This window comes from Berghia stephanieae, chromosome 2 (genome assembly GCF_034508935.2).
Source record: "Berghia stephanieae isolate SIO BIC M18660-M18661 chromosome 2, UCSD_Bste_1.3, whole genome shotgun sequence".
NCBI lineage: Eukaryota > Metazoa > Mollusca > Gastropoda > Nudibranchia > Aeolidiidae > Berghia > Berghia stephanieae.
The window spans coordinates 24,839,482-24,846,082 of record NC_088361.1 but is presented as its reverse complement, the minus strand read 5'-3'; the positions used below and the strand labels follow the sequence as shown (position 1 = coordinate 24,846,082).

Here is a 6,601-nt window from a genome sequence, read left to right as displayed (position 1 = left end):
CTCATTGTCTATCCGGGCGTCACTTAGCAAGTTTTTGAAAGTCACCTTTCCATCCTACTGGAGTTTTTCTGCTTTAACTCTCTCTCTCTCTCTCTCTCTCTCTCTCTCTCTCTCTCTCTCTCTCTCTCTCCCCCCCCCCTTCTTTCTGCTTGTCTCTCTTTTTATGACTGTGCTTTAAGAGTTCATTCGGAGAACGAGAAATTTCATATCTGCACCGCTTTAACCACTTTCTGTCGCAGCACCGTTCAGCAAGCATAACGTGCCATCTAAACCTGTTAAACTTAGATCTCATTTTCCTGAAACCTGGTGATGGGACCTTCAACTTGTTGTGTATGCTTTCTTTTTACACTAGCTTGATCGCTGGATGTTCACACAAAAGACTTTGCTTTCCAAGAAATCATGAAGAGAGAACATGTGCACAGAATGAACGAAAATGGCGTCAATTGGCATTTTGTTATTGTGCAGCTATGTAGTCTCTCTCCTTCAGATTGGAAGGTCTAGGGTTCTAGTACTGCTCCGAGCGGAGAATAGTTGAGTCATTTGAAACGACTCCCCACTCACATTCTCTCACCACGCTCAGGTGTAAAATGAGTACCTGGACGGTTAACAGCGTTGTCTCTGTCCGTAAAAAGAAATGGATTTATCGCCCAACAGACGTCGTGTACCGCCCTACATGTACCCATTGTAAAGCGCTCTGAGAAGTTTTAGTGGATATTGCGCTATACAAATGCGCAGGGTCTCTTTTATACTAAAAGTTGGGTGATAAGTTCTCATTGAATTATATTAACCAGACTGTTGATGCGCTCCGTTTACGAAAGATATTCACCAATTCTGTCCTGCAGATTAAACGCATCAGCACACAAGCTTATGCATGATGCCTAATGTTTAATAAAGTGTGTGAGAATATTGCTGTCTTGTATATTTGAATTTCATTGTTTTGAATTGTAACAGAAATGTAGTAGATTATCTAAAAAGCTTGCAGGCAGCGTAATCGTGATGTTGCATGAAATAATAAGGAAGTGGTTATTCAGTATCAGATACTGAATAGTGCTTTGCCACTATTCAGTATCCATAAGGAACTCTTTTTTATAGAGAGAGTGAAAAGTGCGACAATCTCGGTTGAACTGCTGACCTACTTCCAGATTGAACACGTGCAGTAACTGACAGCCCGATTCAAAGTTGTAAAAATATTTTGATCGAAATTTTTAAATTTCTGCTATCGTGCAATTAACATAGTTCAAAATATCAAAATAAGAGAGGCAGTCAAATACATTTTTTAATGTCTGAATAGACATGATTAAATGTCTCTAAAAGTTCAGTGACACCATGGCATGGTGGATATAAGCTGTTTGACTCTGAGCTTAAGGTTCGAGAGTTCAAATCCCGGTAAGGTTAACTTTTTTTATTTTTTTTCCCCAATATTTTTTAAAAATACCTTCTGTCTATTTATATTTTTTAAACTTTTGTTTTAATAATTTTATTTGCTTGAAATATACTTTAATGTTGATAATATATTATTGTTCTTTTATTATTATTATTATTATTATTATTATTATTATTATTATTATTATTATTATTATTATTATTATTATTATTATTATTATTATTATTATTATTATTATTATTACTTACTTACTCACTTACTATTATTATTATAGTTGTTGTTGTAATCGTCATCACCGTCATTATTATAATTATGGTTATGATTTTTTTTTTTAATCAAGTAGTTGGAGTAATTTAATCAGTTATCGATTTATTACGAATATCTTTTATGTGTTATCATCGCGTTGTTGTTTTTCATTATTGTGCTCTTCTATTGTTTATTACTTTTTAAAATCTTGCTTTTTTCTGTTGTTGTTGTCCTCCTTGTTGTTGTTGTTTGTTTGTTTGTTTTGTCATCTAAGACAAACCCGATTCATTATAAATTCATTTTTAATTGAGCGATGTACTTCCGAGAATTACTTGCCGTAATTATATTGAAATTAATGAAATAAATAATAATAATAAAATAATAAATAATAATAATAATAATAATAATAATAATAATAATAATAATAATAATAATAATATAATAATAATAATAATAATATAATAATAATAATAATAATAATAATAATAATAATAATAATAATAATAATAATAATAATAATAATAATAATAATAATAAATAATAATAATAATAATAATAATAATAATAATAATAAAATAATAATAATAAATAATAATAAATAAAATAATAATATAATAATAATAATAATAATAATTAATAATAATAATAAATAATAATAATAATAATAATAATAATAATAATAATATAATATAATAATAATATAATAATAATAAATAATAATATAATAATAATAATAATAATAATAATAATAATAATAATAATAATAATAATAATAAAAATAATAATTAATAATAATAATTTAAATAGATACTGAATATTAGACTACAATTGACATCTATTTACTGAATACACGTGGTATTTTTATGGATGTTTCTTTTTTTACGAAACCTGCCAAAACACGCCGAAACCCGACAAAGTTATGGGAAGTAGGCAGCAGTGGGGAGTGAACCTGGGACTCAGGGAAGTGTACACCATTGGGGAGTGAACCTGGGACTGGGTTTCGTTTTTAAAAAAAGCAATTACTTTTTTACGAAACCCGCCAATATCCGACAAAGTTATGGAAAGAAAGTAACAGTGGGGGAGTGAACCCGAGACTATGGTTTTTCGGCGGGTTTTGGCGGGTTTCGTAAAAAAGTAATTGCTTCATTCTCGTCTGGTACCCAACTCCCATAGTTCGGCTTCATTTCCCACTGGTATCCATCTTCCATAGTCCCAGGTTCATTTCCACTGATTTCCTCTTTTCACAGTCCCAGGTTCACTCCCAACCGGTGTGCACTTCCCTGAGTCCCGGTTCATTGCCCAATGGTGCCCACTTCCCATAACTTTTGACAATTTCGGTAGGTTTCGAAATAAAAGTACATTCTGAGCTCACGGTCCACTGATATCAGCCTCTCGCAGTCCCGGGTTCAATCCTCATCGGTGTCCAAATCCTAGATTCACTCCCCACTGCTGCCTGCTTCCCATAACTTTGTCGGCTTTTGGCGGGTTTCGTAAAAAAGTAATTCCCCTCCCCCTTGGTATTGCTTTTTTACAAAATCCAGAGTCCCAGATTCAATTCCCACAAGTGTACACTTCCCTGATTCTCAGGATCACTCCCACTGTTGCCTACTTCAATAACTTTGTCGGATATTGCCAGGTTTAGTCGGGTTTTGTAAAAAAGTAATTGCTTTTATGTGAAACTCGCTGAAACCCGCCGAAAACCAGAGTCTCAGGTTCACTCCCCACTGGTGTACACTTCCCTTAGTCTCAGGTTCACTCCCCATTATCTGCCTACTTTCCATAACTTTGCCCGATTTTGTTGGAGATGGCGCATTTCGTAAACAAAAAGTAATTGCTTGTTTTTTTTCAAAACCCGCCGAAACCCAGTCACAGGTTCACTCCCCACTGGTGTACACTTCCCCGAATCTCAGGTTCACTCCCCACTGTTGCCTACTACCATAACTTTCTCGGATATTGCCAGGTTTTGTCGGGTTTCGTAAAAAAGTAATTGCTTCTTTATGAAACTAGCTGAATCCCGCCGAAAACCATAGTCTCAGGTTCACTCCCCACTGGTGTACACTTCACTGAGTCTCAGGTTCACTCCCCACGCTTTGCCTACTTTCCACAATTTTGCCGCATATTGTCGGTTTCGTAAAAAAGTAATCCCCCCCCCCCCCTATTTTTTTTTTGCTTTTTTACAAAACCCAGAGTCCCAGGTTCACTCCCCACTGGTGTACACTTCCCCTGAATCTCAGGTTCATCCCCTCCTCCCCCCCCCCCCCCTACACACACACGCACACACACACACACACACGCTGCTGCCTACCTCCCATAACTTTGTCGGATATTGCCAGGTGTCGTCGGGTTTCGTAAAAAAGTAATTGCTTTTTATTACGAAACCCAGTCCCAGGTTCACTCCCCACTGGTGTACACTTCTCTGAGTCCCATATTCACTCCCACAGCTGCATTCTTCCCATAACTTTGTCAGGTTACGGAAAAAAAAAACACCGTATTATAGTGCAAAACCACTATTCAGTGTCAGATACTGAATAGTGCAAAACCGCTATTCAGTATCTGATACTGAATAGTGCAAAACCACTATTCAGTATCAGATACTGAATAGTGCAAAACCACTATTCAGTATCAGATACTGAATAGTGCTAGCCAAATAATAATGGTGTATTGGAGTTTTAACAATATACTTATAGTGAGCTACAACATAGAAGAGATAAAGGAAGATATATATATATATATATATATATATATATATATATATATATATATATATATATATATATATATATATATATATATATATATATATAGATAGATAGATAGATAGATAGATAGATAGATAGATAGATAGATAGATAGATAGATAGATAGATAGACAGATAAATAAAATAGATAGAGTAAGTGAATATGTGTGTGTGTTTGTGTGTTTGAGAAAAAAATAGAAAGAAAGATAAAGAAAGAGAAAGAGAGAGAGAGAGAGAGAGAGAGAGAGAGAGAGAGAGAGAGAGAGAGAGAGAGAGAGAGAGAGAGAGAGAGAGAGAGAATAATTCTCTTTAGCACGTTATCATAAATATGGTCATTTCAGTACACTGTGGTTTACTACTAACCATTACTATAGTTATTATTATTATTATTATTATTATTATTATTATTATTATTATTATTATTATTATTATTATTATTATTACTATTATTATTATTATTATTATTATTATTATTATTATTATTATTATTATTATTATTATTATTATTATTATTATTATTATTATTATTATTATTATCATTATTATTATTATTATTATTATTATTATCATTATATTATTATTATCATTATATTATTATTATTATATTATTATTATTATTATTATTATTATTATTATTATTATTATTATTATTATTATTAGTAGTAGTAGTAGTAGTATTAGTAGTAGTAGTAGTAGTAGTAGTAGTAGTAGTAGTAGTAGTAGTAGTAGTAGTAGTGTGCGGCTATGTGGTCTTGTGGTCGACACTCGATTTAGGATAGGAATGTCCTGGGTTCGAGTCTCGCTCGGCGTATATTTGAGTCCTTGGAAAAGGCTCTCTACTCACATTCTTCATCGTACTCTGGTTTAAGATGGGTACCTGATCGTTAACAGCGTTGACTCAGTCCGAAAAGAATTTGTAACATCTCCTAACCGGCGCCTTGAGTCATCATACATGTGAAGTGTTGCAGTTGGTCAGGAGCCTTTTTAAGTGCTTTGAGCATGTTTAGTGGATATTGCCTATATAAAAGTTCAATTTTAGTAGTAGTAGTAGTAGTAGTAGTAGTAGTAGTAGTAGTAGTAGTAGTAGTAGTAGTAGTAGTAGTAGTAGTAATGGATGTAGAAGTAATAGTAGTAGTAGTAGGAGGAGTAGTAGTAGTAGTAGTAGTAGTAGTAGTAGTAGTAGTAGTAGTAGTAGTAGTAGTAGTAGTAGTAGTAGTAGTAGTAGTAGTAGGAGCAGTTATTATTAAGGAAATAACTTATCTTCACACATCTTTCTAGTGAGAATGGAACTCTGATTCTCCCACAAGAGGCGCCACACACAATCACCAGCTGGATTGGGAACGCAATGTGCATTAATGCTGAGAAGGGAGTAGGAATTTCCCCTTTACAAAATTTGACTACTTTCCAACCCTTCTTCATATATGTCCATCTACCCTATGCTGCGGTCAGGGGTGAAAGACTGCCCGTTACAATCACGGTTCAAAACTATTTGGACAAATGCTTGCACGTAAGTGTTATTATAATTAATTGGAAGGTATGGAAGGGACGTCGACATATATGCAGGTCTAATATCCAAACCCACCTATGGTCCTAGTTTAACACTGTTGTAAAGGACAATATTTTTCGTCATTCTTTTAGATTCCCATAACAACTATGAGATCATAATGACTTGGGTTATTAGACCTACAAATCTGTGCACGTTTGATGGAAGCTAAATGACCATACCAGCAAGTCTGATAAGCGAGCTCATTTATTGGCTTTTTTAATGGCTATAATTTTGTTAAAGACATGTTTTGTTTTGATTTGAGATTATTTCTTTGCAACAATCAGCCCGTAAATAATTTGGTTCAACAAAGCTAAAAAAAAGTTCAAAGTATAATTTTTAGGCAATTGTCAAAATAGCTTAAACATTAACACAGAATATTCATTTAATAACTCAAAGCAGGTAAATTCAATTAAGTCATTTAGACAAAAGAGTCGCAATAATTCTATTTAACTCTCTCCTTTTCGAACATTTTCAGGATTTTTCCAAAATGTCATAGCTAATATACAAAACAGCATCAAGTTCTTATGGCTAGAAAAAAGATTTGGCTCCAAATTTTGTGATTTACAAAAATTAATCTGAAAAAGAAAACTATTCATTGAATCGTAACGAATGTGACGATTTTCCTGTAGTTGTTAAGGAGAGGGTTAAACACTTATCTACTTTTAAAAAATTTATTTATTAATTTAA

General features: G+C 33.2%; 1 protein-coding gene across 1 annotated transcript in view; it reads left to right on the top strand.

Moving 5' to 3' along the window:
* The first annotated feature begins 1,108 nt into the window (after positions 1-1,108).
* The window catches only part of LOC144966752 (ovostatin-like), a 21,916-nt gene continuing 16,423 nt past the window's right edge, over positions 1,109-6,601 (top strand). Inside the window, exons 1-2 of the mRNA XM_078903528.1 lie at positions 1,109-1,386; positions 5,647-5,875. The gene's annotated coding sequence lies outside the window, so the exon portion shown is untranslated. The remainder of the gene's footprint in view (positions 1,387-5,646; positions 5,876-6,601) is intronic.